Raw genomic sequence first — 23,017 nt, 5'->3', positions numbered from 1 at the left:
CTGTAGCCAACCTCCCTGGACGTGGACGCAGGAGGAAAATTGATGACAAATCAAAGAGACGGATAATATGAATTGTAACAAAAGAGCCCATGATAACTTCTAAAGAGATTAAAGGTGAACTTCAAGCTCAAGGAACATCAGTGTCAGATCGCACCATCCGTCGTTGTTTGATCCAAAGTGGACTTCATGGGAGACGACCAAGGAGAACACCATTGTTGAAAAAAAACAATAAAAAAGCCAGACTGTTGACAAGCCACAAAGCTTCTGGGAGAATGTCCTATGGACAGATGAGACAAAAATGGAATTTTTTGGCAAGGCACATCAGCTCTATGTTCACAGATGGAATAATGAAGCATATCAAGAAAAGAACACTGTCCCTACTGTGAAACATGGAGGAGGCTCTGTTATGTTCTGGGCTGCTTTGCTGCATCTGGCACAGGGTGTTTTGAATCTGTGCAGGGTACAATGAAATCTCAAGACTATCAAGGGATTCTAGAGAGAAATGTGCTGCCCAGTGTCAGAAAGCTTGGTCTCAGTCGCAGGTCATGGGTCTTGCAACAGGATAATGACCCAAAACACACAGCTAAAAACACCCAAGAATGGCTAAGAGGAAAACATTGGACTATTCTGAAGTGGCCTTCTATGAACCCTGACCTAAATCCTATTGAGCATCTTTGGAAAGAGCTGAAACATGCTGTCTGGAAAAGGCAACCTTCAAACACGAGACAACTGGAGCAGTTTGCTCATAAGGAGTGGGCCAAAATACCTGTCGAGAGGTGCAGAAGTCACATTGACAGTTACAGGAATCGTTTGATTGCAGTGATTGCCTCAAAAAGGTTGTTCAACAAAATATTAAGTTAAGAGTACCATCATTTCAGTCCAGGCCTATTTCATGAGTTTAATTTTTTTTTTTTAATTATGTGGAAGCAGGGTTAAAATGCAATGTCTGACTTTAATTTGTTCATTTTTAAAGATTTTTAATTTATTATTACTTTTGTCAGATTCAAGTTATTTCTGTAACCATTGTGGATTTTTCTTTCATTAAACGAGGGGTACCAACAATTTTGACCATGTGTGTATGGCATCTATCGCGGGGTTTTTAAGATGATATGTCAAAGCTTTCTAAACAGTTTTTCATCAAGCAGAAACTATAAAAGATGTTATTATACTGTAGGCCAGAGGTCCCCAACGGCCGGTCCGCGGACCAGGACCGGGCCGTTGGGGTTTTTCAGCCGGTCCGCGGGGAGAGGGGGCCCCTCCAGCCTCCAGCAGGGCCGCCATCAGGGCATGACTGCCCTGACTCCAGTATGGGGCCCGGCCGGTAGGAGCCCCCTCGGAGCCCCCCTCTTGTGCGTCTCTCTCCTCATGGGGCCCCCGGCCCCATGCTAAGCGCCGGGTCCGGGACATCTTAGCGCTGCGCTGCTGCGGCAGCACCTTCATGATTCCCCTGACTTCCGGTCATGTGACGGCGCCGTCACATGGCCGGAAGTCAGGAGAACCTGGTGTCAGCGATTTGGACGAGCGCCAGGATTCTGCAGGGATCGCATGGGGGTAAGTATAACAAGTTTTATTTTTTTTTAAATACAATTAACTAGGAGTGGGGGGAATGGGAGATGCACATGGGGGGAGGGGAGAGATGAGAGATGCACATGGGGGAGGGGAGAGATGAGAGATCCACATGGGGGGGAGGGGAGAGATGAGAGATGCACATGGGGGAGGGGAGAGATGAGAGATCCACATGGGGGGGAGGAGAGAGATGAGAGATGCACATGGGGGAGGGGAGAGATGAGAGATCCACATGGGGGGGGGGGAGAGATGAGAGATGCACATGGGGGGAGGGGAGAGATGAGAGATGCACATGGGGGGAGGGGAGAGATGAGAGATGCACATGGGAGGGAGGGGAGAGATGCACGGGGGGGTGAGAGATGCACGGGGGGGTGAGAGATGCACGGGGGGGATGAGAGATGCACGGGGGGTGGATGAGAGATGCACGGGGGGGTGAGAGATGCACGGGGGGATGAGAGATGCACGGGGGGTGGATGAGAGATGCACGGGGGGTGGATGAGAGATGCACGGGGGGTGGATGAGAGATGCACGGGGGGGATGAGAGATGCACGGGGGGTGGATGAGAGATGCACGGGGGGGTGAGAGATGCACGGGGGGGATGAGAGATGCACGGAGGGGATGAGAGATGCACGGGGGGTGGATGAGAGATGCACGGAGGGGGATGAGAGATGCACGGAGGGGGATGAGAGATGCACGGGTGTGAGCTGCACATGGGGGGGTGAGAGATGCACATGGGGGGGTTATGTTTACATAACTTTGTTGCCTTATGAAGGGCGGGGGGGGCCCCCAAAAATTTCTTGCACAGGGGCCCACTACAGTCTGTGTCCGCCCCTGGGATGAAGTAAATGCAGCTGAACAGCAGCTGTCAGGACAGCTGCCCTGTCCTGCTGCAGGGCGTGATGGGGCCTCAGTGATGCGGCTCCTGGCACAGCACATTATGTGGGGCTCCTGGCGGGGACCTGGTCTACACTATATGATAAGTATGCACTAAACTCCAAATCCCTCCATTACCCCGCCCCCATATGACCAAAGCCCCGCCCACCCCACCCCCTCCTTGCTGGGCCATGGAAAAATGATCTTGCTTCAAGCCGGTCCCTGGTGCAAAAAAGGTTGGGGACCACTGCTGTAGGCTATGGGTGACTCTTCCTGAGATAGATGTGAGCTCCACATTTATAGGATACGTATGGCATACCTGTCACGCAAGGTGTGGGAAAGTCTTAGTGCAACACAAAGGGAAGAGGGAAAGGGAGCCCAGACTCTAGGGAAAGGGGAGAAGTGGAGACCTCCTCGGTTGATCTAGCGTCACCCTGTCTCCCCTAACGTCCCTGTATTGGCTCTTCACCAATCGCTGCACGTGAACCTCGCCCTGTCTTTCCCTGGCGTTGGGCCCCGGCTAGGGAAGGGAGGGGGATGAGCGCTAGTTGATCCCCACTGACCACTAAAGACAACAAGGGGGAACAAATAAGGGAAGATAGCTTAGCTTTTAGTCGACTTCAGAGAGATGAACACCCGTCCTCATAGCTCCAGAGAGGGTGAAGTAATGCACTTGCTCCGAGCCTTCACAAAGGGTAATGTGAGTATCGCCGGCACCTCCCCCCAGCAGACAGCAGGTATTTACACACCCAGGCCAGGGTATTAATTAGCCAGAAGAAGGAAGCTGCTGGGTCCTAGAGTGACAGCATCTAAGAAGGTGAAATGCCAAATCTAGAGATCTCCTGCAACCAACTGCAGGGCGACTGTCTGTCACTTCTGACACACCCGTGACAATACCCTACTGATATGCCATAAACTTCCTTTATGGAAAACACCTTTGAAGAGACCTGTTACAAGATATATATATAATTACAGAAGCCATATGTTATAATCTAACAATAAATATTTGGCACTGAGAGGTAGGCGAATGTTTACATGGAATTATTTGGATTTATATGAAATTGGCGCTTGTCAGAGAGACGAGGGGAGCAACTGCAGACAGAGACTGAAGTTAGTGGTGTAAATCTTTGCATAACACAGCAGTATATGTTGTCTCTGTATAATTGATAGAAAATAACACTAATGATAATTGCAGGATCTGAAGAAGAAACTGTGAAGTAGCTTTGTACTCCTGAAATTTCAACTTCTTAGCCTATGTGTTTTTTAGGTTATAGCTGCGTTTGAGGTTCTCTTTTTATTGACTTGCATTACTAAAATAACAAAAAAAGTTTTACACACTGAATGTGTATAAGTCTCATTTTTAAACCCTGTTACCTAATGTAAATTATAGTAAAAAGCCATCCCTGCTTGATTGTCATAGTGATTTATAGTGGTTGTTTCAGAGTGAGATGAAAAATAAAGAAAATGCTTCCATGTGCAAACAATTACTTTATTTTCGTAGGCAATGACTGATGTGGGTCGTAACACAGAAAGGTTTTAAAAACTGTGTCACAATATTCATTTTTTTCTCTACTAACCCCCATCAGACAACAAGCCCACACCACATCAGAGGGTCTGAAAAGCCTGGAGGGCTGCTTTGATTCCAGACCGCTGCAGGCCTTAACTGGGACATAATTAAGGTAAAAAGTTCAACCACACAGTTTTAAGGTTCGAATGTTGCCAGATATAAAATTCCCTCTATTTGCTGCCTTATAATGTGAGGATTGAAAGCACATTCATCTTAACAAAGAGCTTTTCTTTTTTTTCTGTAATTAATTATTTTCTGCAATTTTAGATTCTTTACAAACCCGCGGAGGTTCTTAGAATTAACTGCAGCCCGGCGTATGGTGGATCATTTCTGTCATGTTCCAAGAGACTGCTCTACACCTCATCTTCTAGGCTGACAAGGATAGCTGCTGGTGTTCCCTCAGTCTAAGGCCACGTTCACACGTTCAGTATTTGCTCAGTATTTTACATCAGTATTTGTAAGCCAAAACCAGGAGTGGAACAATCAGAGGAAAAGTATAATAGAAACACGTCTCCACTTCTGTATTTATCACCCACTCCTGGTTTTGGCTTACAAATACTGATGTAAAATACTGACCAAATACTGAACGTGTGAACGTGACCTATGCATTTGGTAGTTTGCAAACATTGGCACAAGCAGTATGGTAAATGAGGAGTGACTCACTAGGCATGATAGGGTATACATCCAGAAGCTTAGCTACCTGGGGGGCAAAGGGTATGGTCGCTCTGGACTCCATGCTCAGATGGGCACACCTGGAGTTACAGTACCTTTAACTGATCAGCGTGCATTGCGTGCTGATACAGTTAAACCCTGTGGTAGAGCAGGGAGACACTATCTCCCTGCAGCACCTCTCTCCGTTCTGTAGACTGCAAGTCGCTTTAAAGGGAATGTCTCACCCCCCCTGGGCAATATCAGACCTTTACTATGGGCATACAGGTTATAGAAAAGTAAATCTATACATACCTGTATGGCCCATAGCAGAAGTCTGATTGCAGAGAAAAGCACTTTAATCAATTCTTTTTTCCAGAGGCTTGGCGTCCAGGGGACACCAAGCAATCCCCGCCTATGTGCTTATTATTCCCCTAAATCCCCCCTCTCTGCTTAATTATCATATTCCCCCCTCCCCTGCATGTCACAGGGCCCTGTGATGTGCACTGTGCCCCCTGACTTCCCGGGCATGCGCTCACAGAGCGCGCTTTGCTTCATCCCGGCCCCGTCGGCTTGTGCTCTGCAGGTTTCTATTGCGCAGGAGCCAGAAAGTGACAGTGGCTCCCCCGGAGCAGCCTGCGCAATGGAAACCTGCGGTGCAGAGCACAGCCTGTGGAGAAGAGAATTGATTAAAGTGCTTTTCTCTGCAATCAGACCTCTACTATGGGCCATACAGGTATGTATAGATTTACTTTTCTGTACCCTGTATGGCCATAGTAGAGGTCTGATATCGTACAGGGGGTGACAGATTCCAATTAAGCCTGTGGTATACAGAACTGGCCAAGGCGGCAACGCACGCAAATGATGTCAGAGTCCTGGCAATGTGATGTCATCACATCGGGACTCTGATGTCCTGTGCGTGCGCCGGCGCAATGAGAGCATGTTGGTCGGCCCATGCCTTGCCGCTGGACTCGTCAGGATCCTAGACTAGGTGGGTATATCATGTTTTTTATTTTAAATAAGACTTGTGGGGGCATTATAAACAATAAGGGACCCTGAAACTGTGGATGGGTCCTCATACATTATTGATACTACTGTGGGTGCCATTATACAGTTTGGGGGCTAATGTGGGGCCCATTATACAGTTTGGGGGCTAATGTAGGGCCCATTATACAGTTTGGGGGCTAATGCGGAGCCCATTATACAGTTTTGTGGCTAATGCGGGGACCATTATACAGTTTGGGGGCTAATGCGGGGCCCATTATACAGTTTGGGGGCTAATGCAGGACCCATTATACAGTTTGGAGGTTAATGCAAGACTCATTATACAGTTTGGGGGTTAATGCAGGGCCCATTATACAGTTTTGGGGCTAATGCAGGGGCCATTATACAGTTTGGAGGTTAATGCGGGACCCATTATACAATTTGGCGGCTAACGTGGGGCCCATTATACTATGTATAAAGAAGTTGTAGGGGTATCATACTATGTATAGTGGAGCTGTGGGGGTATCAAATTGTGTACAGCAGAGCTGTGGGCCAATCATATTGTGTATAGGGGAGATGTGTGGCCATCATACTTGTATATAGTGCAGCTGTGGGCCCATCATGCTGTATACAGTGAAGGTGTGGGGACATCATACTCCGTATAAGGGAGCTGTGTGCCCACAATACTGTGTATAGAGGAGCTGTACATTGTGGGACTCAGTAGGCATTATTAAATGTTAAAGGGAATCTGTCAGGTGATTTTTGTGTAGCATACTAATAGTATTCTGAAATAGGGCTTGGGCAGCCCTTTCAGAATATGTAATTTTATTGCTGTACGTTGCCCAGTTGTCTAGCTGCAAGCTCCAGAAAATGAATAGTCGCGAGCCGGCTAGTCAAGTGTATGTAAATCCAAATTGAATATTCATCCCGCCCAACCCTCTGCACCGACATCAGTGATAGTAACAAGTCAAGCATTTGTAAATCTGAAGTAAATATTCACCCTTACCCCTGCCTATAATCCTACCCACATCAGTGATAAAACTGCTGTATTACTCAATCGATGATTGCATCACAATCCTCGGACTGGCCGTCGGCTCTCTTGACCTGAGCGTGACAGCATGTATTTCTAAACAGCTGTCAAACTCAGGTCAGGAGAGCCTACGGCCAGTCAGAAGATTGTGATGCAATTGTCACCCGAGTGGGTGCAGTCAAAATGCTGTATTAATCACTGACGTCAGCACAGAGGGGTGGGTGGAATTATGGGTTCTTAAAAAGAATTATTGTTATAGGGGCACTCACAGAATTGTGGCTGTCAAAGGGGAACTATGTGGACACTGTTTTCTAGGGCAGGGTTCCCCAACTCCAGTCCTCAAGGCCCACCAACAGGTCATGTTTTCAGGATTTCCTTAGTATTACACAGGTGATAATTGCATCACCTGCACAGGCAATAATTCCATCACCTGTGCAATACTAAGGAAATCCTGAAAACATGACCTGTTGGTGGGCCTTGAGGACTGGAGTTGGGGAACCCTGCTCTAGGGCATTTGCACTTGGAGTTAATATTTTCTAGGGGACAATTTTACCATCTAAAGGGCAGAGGAGGTATTATTACTATGCAAGAGGCACAGTGGTAGGCATTATTTTTTGGGGAAGTAAAAGGAGTGCTGTCATTGTGCCAAACAGCAGGTGCAGTAATATGAATATATACAGTAGCAGCGGCTCAGTATTGGGGTATCAGTAGGATGAAGAGTTTGTGTAGGCTGGGGATAGATGGGAACGGTGGCTGAAATGTGAGAAGTCAAATGTGTTTTTGTTGTAATCTCTGTAGACGAGTTGTGGTTGTAAAAGTTGTCGTGACGGTCTGGACTTGAACCCCTAGCTACGCTGCTGTATACATTCCATATATCTGTCACCAATATTTTGTACTCACATAAATTATATTTTTTTAAAAATCACAGAATTTTACAAATCAGCAACATCCTTGTTTTTCAATCACAGCGCTAAGCAGAACTACAGGCCTCAACTCGTGATGCAGCTGAAAACTACTGTAAGACAACCAGCAAGGGTCACAGAGCTGGAATAAAGGCTTCTGTCACTACTTTATGCTGCCTTCAGAACCACTTTGTGGTTGGAGGACATGCTTTATATATGTGGCCAGTAGAGGGTGGACTTCATAACTGTTTATTTTGTAGAGAGGAAGCCATAGACCACACTCACCAGCCGGAGGGGCTTGGGGTTGAGCGAAAACGATGCCACTTCAACCATTCCCCAGCTTAGCAAAGAGCGGCTCCTGCTACACTAAGTCAGTGCCTACACTGAAGCGCTGTACAGGGATGTACAGAAAATGTGCGCGATATCAAGCGGGACGTAGTGGCCCTGCTACGCTAACCTTAGCATTTGACTAAGCTGCTACTGCTTCACCAACCTATGGCCGGTCAATCGCCAGTGCAGCAACATGCTAAGGCGTCTCCATGTTGGTTGGTCCTGGGTATTTTGTGTATTCAAAATATTTGATGCCTTTGCATTGCAACTATTATTCCTAATTCCATAAATGTTTGTGAGCTTAGTTATCTATATATATAGTTTGCAGTCATTCTGGGACAAGAACTCTGCCCTTAAGTGGATGCATACTCTAATAGGCTATGTGACCATGATGCAGAAATGCTCCGGATTTTTCCTGAGCGTTTCTGCATCTCCCCTGGCAGAAAAAAAGCATGCGGATTGTACATGCTGATTGTACATGTGTTTTTCCTGCCAGGGACATGCGGATGTGAAGCGTTCTTCACATGCATTTCGGCATGCGGGTTGTCAAGCGCTTTCCAAGCAATTTAGCATCACTTGGAAAGTGCTTGTCAACTTGGTCACACTAAATAAATCCATGCAACCGGCATGGATTTATATAGTGTGACCGTAAAAGAATGTAAAAAAATAAAAAAATAAATCTATACTTACCTTCCGATGGCCCCCGCAGTCTTGCTTCGCTCGGTCCTGGCAGCTGGCAGATCGCGGTACACTGAAGGACCTGCCGACGTCAGCATCGCGTGACCCGTCACATGACTATGACGTCAGCGCAGGTCCTTCAGTCCATCGCGATCTGCCGGCATGAGAGGACGAGCGCACCGGGGGCCATCAGAAGGTAAATCTAACATTTATTTTTTATTTTATTCTTTTTTTTACAGGTATTATGGTACCCGGGTCCGGAGGAGAGTCTCCTCTCCTCCACACTCGGGTACCATCCGCACATTGGAACGCATGGAATGCGCATCTACATATACAGTGATGGGGAATCCATGCGTTCCAATGCAAGTCAATGGCGGCGAAAACGCAGAGCTTCCGCAAAATAATTGGTAGTGCTGCGTTTTTTTCCGCAATGATAATCCGCAGCGGAAATTTCCGCAGCATGTGCACAGCACATGCGGATTATCATTGGGGAACATGGCAGGCCTTCTACCATGCGTTTTTGCCGCTGCGTAAACGCTTAAAAAACGCATCGTGGGCACCCAGCCTTACAGTCACAGGGGCCCTCTTCTGTCTGTGTCCGCCAGTAGTGTCGAGCGAATTTGTTCGGCATTTCAAATTAGGGTTCGTGTTCGGGGTTCCGGCTTCTTCACGCCAAAAAAATCGCCTCCGCCCATGAACATCCCCAATTTGCCACGCTGTCACGCAGATAACTTCTGAATTATGTGACATCAGTGGATCGGAAGACTGCGTACATCACACTAGTAAGCAGATAATTTCTATCTATGCCTTTTGACCACTGTTCATGTAGACTGGAAATAACACTGCTGAAATGCTCCAAAACTTTATACTTTCTCGAAAAATATTGGACATCATGTTAAAATCAACTACACACAAGAATCATTTAGTTGTTTTTTTTTACTGCAGGTTTTAAGGTGTCATATGCGCACACATTTCTCACTAGAGATGAGCAAATTGATTTGCAGGACCCTGGTTCAGAAGCAACGTCTGTGGTCTATGGATACAAGAATGGGTCCTTCGAAATGCCTCCAACAAGACGGAATCCCCACTGCAATTACAACATTATGGAGTGACGCAAGCATGATATCGTGCCAGGTCTACTAATTAGAAAAAGCGCCAGGAATTGTAGCAGATAGGAGGCAGTTCACAGGGCTCCCATCCGGCCGGAACGGACCACTAATATGGTGGCTTAGCCAGGGCCGTTACGAAAGGATTTGCTCATCTCTATTTATCACATATTTCCAACAACTAAACACTTTAGATTGCATTCAGCAACATATTTAAGTACAATGCACAACACTCCACATTCATATTCAATGAACGTTTCATGCTTTTAACTATAAAATACATAACAATACATTAACTACATAAAATACATATACAGGAAAAGCTACAGCCCACCCTGGCTGTTAAGAATGCTTAGACACTGCACACTGGGAGTAATCTGCACTCCTACTCTCAAGCCATGATTTTCCAGGGTCATCCTTACAGCAATGACAGGTTCAAATCGCCTACAGCTGTTAGCTGAAGCATTTTAAAGACTGTCCAAATGTTCAGTGGCCACAGGATCGCTAAGTAATTTTAATAAGAGGTATACTTATAGCATTTCTTAATACCAGATGTCCTCGCTAAGAAGAAAACAAAATATACTGTATTACCTATTTAAATAAATGGGCAAAAAGTTTTGCATTGAGCTTAAATTGATAATTTCTTCATATAACTGAGCAACGCTTTCTATTCTATGTTGTTTAACCCCCTTCACTACCTATGACGTATAGGTACATCATAGGTTGTGTATCTCCATTTGATGTGGGCTCCGGCACTGAGCCCGCATCTTTTCCAGCACATGACAGCTGATTTGATCAGCTGTCATGTACCCCTTACAGCCGCCGGTGGAATCGTGATCCACCCGCGGGTACTAACATGTGCCTCTGTCAATCTGACAGCAGCATTTAATATGATCGCGCCAGAACTGTGTCACAAACCCTGCCCTTCGGCGCCCCGTCACATGGTCACGGAGTGCCGATGGGTTGGTATGACAACCGGGGGTCTGCAAAAGACCCGTATGCTTGTAATTGTAGATCTGCTATGAACGCCGGCCCATGGCCGGCATTCAAAAGTTCACACCACCCCCTTTTGCCCCACTCAAAATAAAACTGTAATAATAATAATAATAATAATAAAAAAAAAATACACATATTTGGTATCGCTGCGTTCAGACTGACCGATCTATCAAAATATAGAAAGAATGAATCCGATCGGTAAACATCATAATGAGAAAAAAAATCAAAGAGCCAGAATTACGTTTTTTGGTAGCAGCAACATTGCAAATAAAATGCAATAACAGGCAATCAAAACAATGAATCTACTCCAAAATAGTATCAATAAAAACGTCAGCTTGGCGTGAAAATAATAAGCCCTTACCCAGCCCCGGATCCAGAAAAATGGAGACGCCACGGGACTTTGAAAATGACGTTTATATATATTTTCAGGTTTAATAAGTGGGATTTCTTGCCTTATAAATGGGGGTGGGACCATCAGTTGTGTTGTGCAGAAGTCAGGTGGATACACAGCTGATCGTCCTACTGAATAGACTGTTAGAATTTGTATTATGGCAAGAAAAAAGCAGCTAAGTAAAGAAAAACGAGTGGCCATCATTACTTTAAGAAATGAAGGTCAGTCAGTCCGAAAAATTGGGCAAACTTTGAAAGTGTCCCCAAGTGCAGTTGCAAAATCCATCAAGCGCTACAAAGAAACTGGCTCACATGAGGACCGCCCCAGGAAAGGAAGATCAAGAGTCACCTCTGCTTCTGAGGATAAGTTTATCCAAGTCACCAGTCTCAGAAATCACAGGTTAACAGCAGCTCAGATTAGAGACCAGGTCAATGCCACACAGAGTTCTAGCAGCAGACACATCTCTACAACAACTGTTAAGAGGAGACTTTGTGCAACAGGCCTTCATGGTAAAATAGCTGCTAGGAAACCACTGCTAAGGACAGGCAACAAACAGAAGAGACCTGTTTGAGCTAAAGAACACAAGGAATGGACATTAGACCAGTGGAAATCTATGCTTTGGTCTGATGAGTCCAAATTTGAGATCTTTGGTTCCAACCACCGTATCTTTGTGCGACGCAGAAAAGGTGAACGGATGGACTCTACATGCCTGGTTCCCACCGTGAAGCATGGAGGAGGAGGTGTGATGGTGTGGGGGTGCTTTGCTGGTGACACTGTTGGGGATTTATTCAAAATTGAAGGCATGCTGAACCAGCATGGCTACCACAGCATCTTGCAGCGGCATGCTATTCCATCCGGTTTGCGTTTAGTTGGACCATCATTTATTTTTCAACAGGACAATGACCCCAAACACACCTCCGGGCTGTGTAAGGGCTATTAGACCAAGAAGGAGAGTGATGGGGTGCTACTCCAGATGACCTGGCCTCCACAGTCACCAGACCTGTACCCAATCGAGATGGTTTGGGGTGAGCTGGACCGCAGAGTGAAGGCAAAAGGGCCAACAAGTGCTAAGCATCTCTGGGAACTCCTTCAAGATTGTTGGAAGACCATTTCCGGTGACTACCTCTTGAAGTTCATCAAGATAATGCCAAGAGTGTGCAAAGCAGTCATCAAAGCAAAAGGTGGCTACTTTGAAGAACCTAGAATATAAGACATATTTTCAGTTGTTTTACACTTTTTTGTTAAGTATATAATTCCACATGTGTTAATTCATAGTTTTGATGCCTTCAGTGTGAATGTACAATTTTCAGTCAAGAAAATACAGAAAAATCTTTAAATGGGGTGTGTCCAAACTTTTGGTCTGTACTGTATATATATATATATATATATATATATATATATATATATATATATATATATATATATTTAGTTTTTTTTGTTACAAATGTTGGATTTTTTTTTCACCACATAAAAAAGAACCTACACGTTTGGTATCTGCGAACTCGTAATGACCTGGAGAATCATAATGGCAGGTCAGTGTTACCATATAGTAAACATGGTAGAAGAAAAAAAAAGTGGAATTGCACTATTTTTTGCAATTTCACCGCATTTGGAATTTTTTTTCCCATTTTCCAGTACACTATATGGTAAAATCAATGGTGTCGTTCAAAAGTACAACTCATCCCGCAAAAAACAAGCCCTCACACAGCCATATTGACATAAAATAAAAAAGTTGTGGCTCTGGGAAGAAGGGGAGCAAAAAACGAAAATGCAAAACTGGAAAATCCCAAGGTCATGAAGGGGTTAAGTTGACTCAAGCGACAACTGCGCTTGTGCTAGAGACACAGCTAGGATATAGTGAGGGAGAAAAATACTGTGATTTGCAATCAGTATGAATTTATTATGCTAGAGCTGCAGTACCTGAGAATGGACACTATACTGGCATGGAGCTGTGGTGCTCTGACTCTACACTGTGATCTTTGTGGCATTGCTTGCTGACAACTGACTGGAGGGTGTGATGGGGATCAGACCCTTGTTCATCTGATAGTGATGACTTGTCCTGGACAACCATTTTAAAAATTGTCATAAACTGATATAAAATCATTTATTCCTTCAAGCTTCAGGCCCAAGGCCTGCTGAGATATTCTTTTATGGTCTCACTACACGCTGTAAAAGTGTTTGTGCTCTTATAAATTGGATCTAAATGCACAATATTATTAAAGAAGCACTGCCATGAAAATGTTTATCCTCTTAATATATTGCAATCATCATATAATCATCATAGCACTGTGTACTTACAATTGCTCATTTTGCTCTTCTACCCAGCTAATTCTTCTGTTTTCCATTAGGTCTATGACATCGCAGGATTATAAACTGACTAGCTGAATCCTTCTAAGCTCTATGTGAAAACAGGAGGTCAATTTTTCCTGCACAAGTCCTAAGTCACTGCAAAAATTCCTGGCAGGGGAAGGAGCTGAGTCAGGAGTTGAAGAGGGGAATAATTCATGCAGGAATGAGACTTCCTGCTTCTCCATAGAGCAGGGAAAAGAGAATAATTAGATGGATAGAAAGGCAAAATGAGCAATTGTAAGTACAGAGTGCTATGTAATATGGTGATTGTAATATGTTAAGAGGATAAGAACTTTGATGTGAGTGCTTCTTTAAAGCGATGCAGTGCTTGGTCACTATAATGATCATAAAGTCTATATGGAGGGCTGCAGCAGAACAGCAATTACGTTTTACATCCCCGAGCCTTATACAACAAGCTTGTTTCTGAGGAAAGGATAAAAATAATCAATCTAAATTTGCTCTGGTAGAATTTTTTAAATTAAGTTTGGCTCTAATTCATTAACAACATGGATGTCCACACATGTCCGTATTCAAGCTTGGCAGTATATACAGATGGTCATATTTGATTGTGAGATTCCACCCTAAGTATTAACAGAGCTGTCCACTATTCATATATTGATCATCTATCCTTAGGATAAATTATCAATATCAGAATGATGGGAGTCCAACACCCAGCACCCACACCAATCAGCTGTTATCAGCTTTGGCGGTGGCCGCATGTATACAGTGCAGAGAGCTGACACTGATCTGTAGATTGCTTAGTGAGCTTTGCCGTGAACGGTAGTTCAGCTCCTATTCAATTGACAGTGTTCTGTTTATATCCGGCTGCCATGGGAGCCAATAACAAATAATCGGTGGGGGTGTTGGACCTCCACTAACCTCGTATTGATAACGATGAACCCCTTTAATTCAGAGCAAGAAAATGTTATCAGGATCTCAGCAACATAGCTCCTCGCTGGATATCTGAAAGAACAGCGGGTGTTAGAGCACAATTGTCTATTTTTCTTTGCGTTGGCCAAGTAAAGCCAGTTCTGCAGCAAACTATGGGCCCTATTAATCAAAACCTTTACACCAGTATGCTGGAGTAAAAAGCTTTGAAAACGAGGATAATTTTGGGGCGACTGGCGCAAACTTATGCGACTTTTGACATTCTCACGCAATTATGTGACTTTTGGCATTCTAATACCATTTTCATCCAGCACTGAGAAAGTGGGCGAACCTGGGATGGGAAAGGGGCATGGTGACCATTGCTAACCAAATTCATGACGAGCGGTGGTGTTCCCAACGCCATAAATCTTAGGATTTGTGGCGAGGCGCACACAGAGGTGTCCACCACTCATCCGACACTCTTGATCCATGAAGAGCCATGTTGTATCGGGCTCTATGTATATGGGAAGATCCTGGAATTTACCAGCAAAACGGTTTTGTATTCTGTAAATTACTCTTTTTTTTGCATAGGCCTTCATTACTCCAATTCTTGATTGTATTAAATATGGTAAGATGGGCACACTCCTGCATGACACTACTGCCCAACTCTACGATGGTCATCTGGTAAAATGAGAGCTGAGCTGATTGCTACGGACAGCAATGACAATTGTATTGTAAGACACTTTTGATGAAAGAGATCAGATAAGCATTATCCTGTAGAAATCACATGAGAAACGGAGCTGTTCTTTGCAGGGGTTTTTGGGTGGCCCACTCTGTATAACCACAAACTGTAGGTGATATTTCCCACAAGTGATAATTGATGCAGGCTATCTTTTCGTAAATTTCACAATGGAGTTTACTTTGCAATATCGCGTAAGCCCAGTAGCAAAGTAAGTACAGAGAAGAAGAAAAGCACTGGAATACTGGCATGTCTTTCATTTAGCTGTATTGCTTTGCTGTTTTGTTGGCATCGGAGCAACTTTTTATGCACATATCAGCTTGCCAACAAGGAATTTTCTTCCCCTCAGAAGATGTCGTCAGACGTTAAAAATGGAAGCAAATCTGATTAAGTCTAAATGTAAGCTGATCATACAATAATCATTTTAGTATTTGTTTGGTCTTGGTCTTTCATACCCCAGTGCCAATGTACACAGGCTGAAAATCACTATGAATGTAGCCCACCTCTAAAGTTTACAGTGCAATTCAGTCAAAAATCGATCAAAGGACATGCCGGATATATACGTAACATTAAAATACTTTTGACAGATTTGACGTTTAGAACATACCTGTTACATTTTCAAGATAATTAATACTACATTGCATAAATTGTTCAAGCCAAGGAACAGAGAACTTTATGGAGATTTATAATAAGCGCTGAAAATAGTACTATAAAAAGAAGGTAAATGTTTAACAGAATCAAAACTGAATTAAGTTACACAATTTATCCTCATATCAACTGACTACAATCTCATGCCATGTACAAAAAAAAGTATACCCTAAATACATACTTTTATAATATGAAAGCCTATGGGTCGTAGGTGGTTGACAAATGACATTGATCAAATGAATCAATCATGGATATTCATTCAAAAGTGCATGCATTAATCATATATATTTTTTAATATGGCAGCCTACTAATGGTCACTGGATGGCATCTGTCAGTGGCGTCCACTACTGCCATCCAGTAAAGAAAGTATGCTTTTTTTTAACATGGGAGCCTATCATGGGAGCAGAAGGTTAATGGATGACACTAATTACGGTGTCCATCGGATATATACTTTTTTTTTTTATGTTTGTTTAACTTCTCACCTAAATCATTTTGTAATATGTCTGGTTTAGAGACAAGTTTAGGCAGGGCCCATTTGTAACCAATTGAACACTAATGTTCTATTAAAACTGTTATCAATACACAAAAATGTCCTTATGTTTGAGTGCATTACAAACTATTTCATATATACCACTGCTTGCATCAAAAGGTATGCCCACCTCTAAACACCCTTTTACATCTTACTTAGCACATGAATGCCTGAGTTACATACTGTACTATTTTTAATAGTGGCATTCAGGGTTTTCCTGGTTCTGATTGGAGACGTTTGCCAATCTTGTTGTGTGGCACATAATTAACAACACAGCACAGCCAACGTGCAATCAGTTAATGTACTCTATTTAATGTAAAGTCTACACTTCCAAAACAAGCTCTGTGGAGGCATTGAACAACAAGAAAATAACTCATGAACTAAAATAACTCAATAGTTTAATTACTAATTATACTAGAAAAATGTATTGATCATATGGGGCAACACGGTGGCTGAATGGTTAGCACTGTTCTTTGCAGCACTGGGTTCCTGGGTTCAAATCCCACCAAGGACAACATCTGCAAGGAGTTTGTATGTTCTACCCAAGTTTGCATGGGATTTTTCTGAGTACTTCAGTTTCCTCCTCATAAGGCATAGAAAATGTAGATTGTGAGCCCCAAGGTGGACAATGATGAAAATGTCTGTAAAGCGCTACAAAATATGTAGGAGAAATATACGCAAGCATAATAGATAAATAAATGCTACTTTGTTCCCTTTGCTCTATGACTGGGTAGTGCAGACATAATAATGACAAGGAATTGAGGAGTATAACTCATTAAGATATAGATGTGAGAGCTTTGTTCATATGTGTCATATAAGCCCCATCCAGCCTGTTCATTCGCTTTAGAAAACTTAGAAACTTATATGCTTGTGTGGCACATCTTGTGCATAGAGGCATCAATAGAAAATAAGTGTATTGTTTATGTGTTTACCCTCTTGGCGCAAATGTAGGTAACTGGATGTTGGCTTGTATGGAGCGGGCTCTGGAGCTGAGCCTGCTCCATACAACAGAGGTACCAGCTGTGTTTTATGGCCTGCATCTGTCTCTAATAGCAGTGATGAGCTAGCTCAGATTGCTGCTGTTTATCCATTTGTGATTTACAGTGGCATCTAGATAGCGGTATTTATTTGGTTTAGTTGTCAGTGCAAGCATGCACCAGCACTTCGCTCCCCCACCATATTCAATTGCAGAGTGCCATTAAGTTTCAATTATAGCTGGTGGCCTTACTGAAGGTACTTGTTGCTGCCATCTAGGTCCCCCTATGAAGCCTATAACTGTGCTTTAAAGAAAATTGTCAATCTCACTACATACTGCAATGCTGTAGTGCAAGCGGTCCAGGTCCCCTAAGTAAAACTTAATTAAGAAATGTTTTTTGTTTTGTTTTATTTTATTTATAAAAAATATATATATAAAAGTTGAAAACATTTACTTTTCCCAGTTTTAAAACAAAGAAACACATATTTGGTATTGCCTTTGTCGTAAATGTTTATATTATGAAAATATTAAAGGGAATCTGTCACCCCCTGGCACTTATCTGACTTCTAACTGTAATATGGGCATACAGGTGATAGAAATGTGAATCTATACCTACCTGTATGCCTCATATTAGAAGTCTTGTTGCTGTGAAATGTCTTTCTATTCAATCAAGTTTCTGATGTTTGAAGGCCTAGGGCCCTGAAGAAATCCCTGCCTCCTGTAATAATTATAATGTTTCCCCCCTCCCCTGCATGTCACAGTGCCCAGTGATGAGCAGTTGCAGCAGCCAAATCCAGGCACTGTGAGGTGAAGGGGAGGGGGAGAAACACTGAAATTCACTCAGTAGGAGGGGATTTTTTTCAGGGCCCTGGGCCTGCAAGTATCAGACACTTGTATGAATAAAAAGACATTTCACAGCAACAAGACCTCTAATATGAGGCATACAGCTAGGTATAGATTTACATTTCTATCACCTGCATGCCCATATTACAGGTCAGATCAGTCCCAGGGGTGACAGATTCCATTTAAGTTAATTAGTCCAAACAATAAACTAAGGGAAAAAAATTAAATGCCAAAATTGCCATTTCTTAGTTGACAAACCTCACTCAAAAATGCAATAAAATTAGATGTCCAATGGATTACATAAACAAAAAAAACAGATATCACTGGACACCTAGCAGTATCTCCACTTGGACTAGATAACTATATTAACTAAGGGTCAGTCATTATAAAGGGAGCCCAAATGTTCTCTGCAAGTTTCCTTGCTAGAAAATAGGTGCTAATATATATAGAGGAAGATAATTGCCCCTAGCTATCTTGGATGTCTCCAGTTCATCCCAGGGACATCACATGGCACAATGGAAATTCAATATTTCCATGCCATGTGTAATAATCTGATGTCCAAACAATCTATGGATATATCTGTGATGAGGGGACACGCCAAGTGCCAAGATTTTCAGCATTGGGAAACCACAGACATGTAAGATCAACCTGAATTATGGATATGTCATAGTAATGTCTCATGTATCTAGGATAGTTAAAGTATGCTCAGAAATATGGTGGTCATATTACTGCACTAGAAAGTTTCTGTGGAAAAACGTGACATAAATCAGAATTATATCCTGCATCCATTTTTCCTTGCATACAATTAGTCATCCTCTCACTTGATTAGGAGGAGGGGGGAGAGGTATAGATGGAACCCATCAAAATCATTCATCCAAAAATGTTGAGTATCGTAGACCTGTTGAAAGTTGCACGGTGTCTCCTCAGCCAGATCTTACAGATCCAATTTGTAAGATGTTTCTATATTTGTCCCATTTATTTTTGTAATGTTTTTGTCTTGCGTGTAAGTCTTTTAGTTATTTCAACTTTTTGTAACTTTGAAAGCACTGCACCCTTTTTCGTACATTAATCTAAAACTGAATAAGTTTGTTCCTTGCGGCTCTAAATGTACCCAAAACTGCGAAGAGGGAAAGAATAGACTGGTTGTGTTATACTGTGTATGCCAGAGTGCAAGCCATGTACCTGTCGGGTGCTTGGGAAAGCAGGGTGTGTGGTGTGTGTACACTAGTGTCTTATCCAGGAAAGGCGTCTCCCTGGCCTATCAAAATGGTGATTGGTGGCAGAAAGAAGTGTAGTATGAATATGTGAACTAGCTGTGGGGTACGCTTAGCTCATTGTCAGCCTAGTGCGACAAAACCATTATCAGAAAATGGCAATATAAACCATTTTTAACAAAGTACTGATTTATTTTTAACTACTAAAATAATAAATAAAAGCTGTACAAAATTTCTATTAATGTAATCGTACTGTTTTGGAAAGTCAGGTCTTTTTACCACACAATGTACGCTGTTAAAACAAGACCCAAAAAACAATGGCGGAGTTGTGTGTGTTTTTTTTCCCCCTTTTACCATTTCACCCTACTTGGAATTTCCTTCCTTTTTTTCAGTAGATTATATGGTAAAGTGAAGGGAGGAAATCAAAACTACAACTCATCCTGCAAAAAAGCAAGTCCCTATATCACTGTGCCAATGGAAAAATTAACAAATCATAGCTCTTGGAAGAAGGGAGAGGGAAACAAAAAAAAATAAATGAAAAATTGGGGACACAGATAATGTGCAAGGGCAGGCTGAGTTCAGGTGATCTACTGCTACACTTTCCTATCTATGAAGTAATTGTGCTCAATGTCTTTTGCTATGATGGTAATGGCTTATTTTTAATGTGAGATAGATGCAACGTTTCTTTCTTGTAATCAGTCTTTCCACCTAAGTAGAGGTTTATAAAACTACTGCAGGACTTTCAGGGCTTTTACTGTATAATCTTTTCAAAATAACAGTTTTATTTCAACCACCAAAAAGGATGTAGGCCTTAAAGCAGAAATGTGAAACACATTGTGTTATTTGGCTGGCACTCGCCGCCGCCGTTGGTTCAGATGTTGCTTCAGTCAACTGCAGGCTTAGATTACAAGATTTGCAAATTAAAGGAAAACCAAAAAGGAAAAGAACATCTGGGTAAATTCTGTCCATGTGGGATTTCTGAAGGAACTCTGACCAGGTTGTGGAAAGGTAATGCAGAGAAAGCAAATTTGATGGCATTAAGGAAAAAGAATAGATAATGCGTTGAAAGATCTGAAAATGCCATTATTTAACCTCACTGGTTTAATATGTCTTGTTAATGCTTGCTTGACCTTTTGCAAAGTGACTTTATAAAAAATATTGGGATATTTTAGCTTGTGGTTTTATCTATGGAGATATGATCCTGCAAACTCCATGCACCTCCCACCACCACCACAGTAAGGGATCCTAATGTCAGGGAACTCCTAATACCAGGAAAGTGTTAGCACAAGAGCGGCTGTGGGTTGGTAAGGGAAGTGTGTGTATGTATATATTATATATATATAAAAAGTTGCCGGCAACAACGATGCTGCGGGGGAACAGATGCAGAGGTGAGTGTTGTTTTTTTTTTACCAATACACTAGGGAGAGGTACAGAACAATGATGGGGATGGTGGGGGAGAACAATCATGGGGGTAGTGAGGGAAAACAGAGATGGGGTGGTGGGGGAGAACAATGATGGGAGTTGATGGGGGAGAATAATGGTGGGATGGTGTGGGAGAAAAATGATGGGGGATGGTGCTGGAGAAGAATGATGGGGGATGGTGCTGGAGAAGAATGATGGAGGTGGTGGTGAACAATGATGAACAATGATGGGGATGGTGGTGGAGAACAATGATGGGAGTGGGGGAGATGACAATGATGGGGTTGGTGGAGATGAAAATGATGGGGGTGGGGGAGATGACAATGATGGAGGTTGTGGAGAACAATGATGGGGTGGTGGAAAAAAATAATGGGGGTGTTGGTAGAGAACAATGATGGAGTTGGTGGAGATGACAATGATGGGGAGATGACAATGATGGAGGTGGTGAACAATGATGGTGTAGTGGGGAGAACAATGATGGGGTGGTGGAGAACAATGATGGGGGTGGTGGTGAACAATGATGGGGTGGTGGTGGAGAACAATGATGGTGGGTGGTGGTGGAGAACAATGATGGGGTTGGTGGAGATGACAATGATAGGGTTGGTGGAGATGACAATGATAGGGTTGGTGGAGATGACAATGATTGGGGTGGGGGAGATGACAATGATGGAGGTGGTGGAGAGGACAATGAGGAGGGTAGGGAAGAACAATTAGGGGGTGGTGGAGAGGACAATAAGGGATGTGGGTGAGAGGACAATGAGGGATGTGGAGGAGAGGAAGTTGAGGGGGATGGAGGAGAACAATGATGGGGTGGTGGAGAGGACAATGAGGGGGTGGTAGAGAGGAAAATGAGGGATGTGAGTGAGATGACAATGATGGATGTGGGTGAGAGGACAATGATGGATGTGGGTGAGAGGACAATGATGGATGTGGGTGAGAGGACACTGATGGATGTAAGGAAGAGGGCAATGAGGAGGTGGGGGAGATGACAATGATGGATGTGGGGGAGAGGACAATGAGGGAGGTGGAGGAGAGGATAATGGTGGATGTGGGGGGAGAGGACAATGATGGATGTGGATGAGAGAACAATGATGGAGGTGGTGGAGAGGACAATGAGGGATGTGGGTGAGAGGACAATGATTGATGTGGGCGGGAGGACAGTGAGGGATGTGAGGGGAGAGGACAATGGTGGATGTGGGGGAGAGGACAATGAGGGATGCGGGGGAGAGGACAATAAGGGGGTGGAGGAGATAACAATGAGGGATGTGGGGGAGAAGACAATAGAGGTGGGGAGAAGACAATGAGGGATGTGGGGGAGAGGACAATGATGGATGTGGGGGAGAGGACAATGAGGGAGGTGGAGGAGAGGACAATGGTGGATGTGGGGGGAGAGGGCAATGATGGATGTGGATGAGAGAACAATGATGGAGGTGGTGGAGAGGACAATGAGGGGGTGGTAGAGAGGACAATGAGGGATGTGGGGGGAGAGGACAATGAGGGATGTGAGGGGAGAGGACAATGAGGGATGTGGGGGAGAGGACAATGAGGGAGGTGGGGGAGAGGACAATGAGGGAGGTGGGGGAGATGACAATAGGGGGGAGGGGAGAGGACAATTATGGACGTGGGGGTGAGGACAATGAAGGGGGTGAGATAGAACAATGATGGGGTGAGGGAGAGGACAATGAGGAATATGGGAGAGAGGACAATGAGGGAGGTGGGGAAGATGACAATAGAGGGGTGGGGAGAGGACAATGAGGGATGTGGGGGAGAGGACAATGAGGGATGTGGGGGAGAGCACAATGAGGGATGTGGGGGAGAGCACAATGAGGGAGGTGGAGGAGAGGACAATGATGGATGTGGGGGAGAGGACAATGAGGGAGGTGGGGGAGATGACAAGAGGAGGGTGGGGAGAGGACAATGAGGGATGTGGGGGAGAGGACAATGAGGGATGTGGGGGAGTGGACAATGAGGGGGGTGGGGGATTGGGATGGGAGTAAGAAGGACTTATAATGGAGTTATGAAAAGGGGGAGGGGGAGGAGGACATTAGATTAGGATGTAAAATGAATTGGGTGGAGGAGAAGGGTGCGAAGTCCCTGATGATGTCCTCCCCCATCTCACAATTCATTATGACACTATCAGGGAATTGAAATTTATTGGGGCGTGGGAAAGGAGGGGGTAAGGTGCACTTTATAATGAATTGAAAGGTGGGAGAAGATGCTATCAGGGACTTGTAATGAATTGGGAGGTGGCAGAGGATGCTCAGTACCTGATAATGTCTTCTCCCACCCTCAAATTCATTATGATGCTATCAAGTACTTATAATGAATGGGGGGACACAGGACTGGGACTAATGATATGTGC

The 23,017-nt window shown here is 43.8% G+C and overlaps 1 protein-coding gene across 7 annotated transcripts in view; it reads right to left on the bottom strand.

The window, feature by feature from the left end:
• BCAS3 (BCAS3 microtubule associated cell migration factor) overlaps positions 1-23,017 on the bottom strand; it is a 1,370,469-nt gene that overhangs the window by 1,164,020 nt on the left and 183,432 nt on the right. The window lies entirely within an intron of this gene.

This window comes from Phyllobates terribilis, unplaced genomic scaffold (assembly GCF_046119375.1).
Source record: "Phyllobates terribilis strain yellow unplaced genomic scaffold, ASM4611937v1 Scaffold_2__4_contigs__length_985480577, whole genome shotgun sequence".
NCBI lineage: Eukaryota > Metazoa > Chordata > Amphibia > Anura > Dendrobatidae > Phyllobates > Phyllobates terribilis.
This window is presented reverse-complemented; position numbering and strand designations above follow the sequence as displayed.